This window comes from Arachis ipaensis, chromosome B7, assembly GCF_059453495.1.
Source record: "Arachis ipaensis isolate K30076 ecotype BB chromosome B7, ASM5945349v1, whole genome shotgun sequence".
NCBI classification, from domain to species: domain Eukaryota; kingdom Viridiplantae; phylum Streptophyta; class Magnoliopsida; order Fabales; family Fabaceae; genus Arachis; species Arachis ipaensis.
The window spans coordinates 62,595,219-62,596,209 of record NC_142442.1 but is presented as its reverse complement, the minus strand read 5'-3'; the positions used below and the strand labels follow the sequence as shown (position 1 = coordinate 62,596,209).

The window sequence follows — 991 nt, the reverse complement described above, 5'->3', positions numbered from 1 at the left end:
CTCTCTCCCTCTATGTGTTCGAATTCTTCATCTTCTCTCTTCTTCATTCTACCCTTCTATTCTTCTACTCACATAAAGGAATCTCTATACTGTGACATAGAGGATTCCTATTCTTTTCTGTTATCTTCTTTTTCATATAAACAGGAGCAAGGATAAGAACATTCTTATTGAAGCTGATCCGGAACCTGAAAGGACTCTAAAGAGGAAGCTAAGAGAAGCTAAAGCACAACACTCTGGAGAGGACCTGACAGAATTTTTCGAAAAAGAAGAAGAGATGGCCGAACCCAACAACAATGGCGGAGATGCAAGGAGGATGCTTGGTGATTTTATTGCACCCTCTTCTGACTTCTGTGGAAAGAGCATCTCAATTCCTGCAATTGGAGCAAACAACTTTGAGCTTAAGCCTCAATTAGTTTCTCTGATGCAACAGAAGTGCAAGTTTCATGGACTTCCATTGGAAGATCCTCACCAGTTCTTAGCTGAATTCTTGCAAATCTGTGACACTGTTAAAACCAATGGGGTTAATCCTGAGGTCTACAGACTTATGCTTTTCCCGTTTGATGTAAGAGACAAAGCTAGGACATGGTTGGACTCACAACCTAAAGATAGCCTGAACTCTTGGGAAAAGTTGGTCAATGCTTTCTTGGCCAAATTCTTTCCACTTCAGAAGTTGAGCAAGCTTAGAGTGGAAATCCAAATCTTCAGACAGAAGGAAGGTGAATCCCTCTATGAAGCTTGGAAAAGATACAAGCAATTGATCAGAAGGTGTCCTTCTGACATATTTTCAGAATGGAGCATCATATGTATATTCTATGATGATCTGTCTGAATTGTCAAAGATGTCATTGGACCACTCTGCTGGAGGATCTCTTCATCTGAAGAAGACGCCTGCAGAAGCCCAGGAACTCATTGAAATGGTTGCAAATAACCAGTTCATGTACACTTCTGAAAGGAATCCTGTGAATAATGGGACAACTCAGAAGAAAGGAGTT

At 40.8% G+C, this 991-nt stretch overlaps 1 non-coding gene across 1 annotated transcript; it reads right to left on the bottom strand.

Annotated features, from left to right (window-relative positions):
* Positions 1-676: 676 nt before the first annotated feature.
* On the bottom strand, positions 677-780 carry LOC148552798 (small nucleolar RNA R71). The gene has a single exon (XR_015893517.1). It is a non-coding gene; the product is annotated as a small nucleolar RNA R71 (small nucleolar RNA).
* Between the last annotated feature and the right edge of the window lie 211 nt (positions 781-991).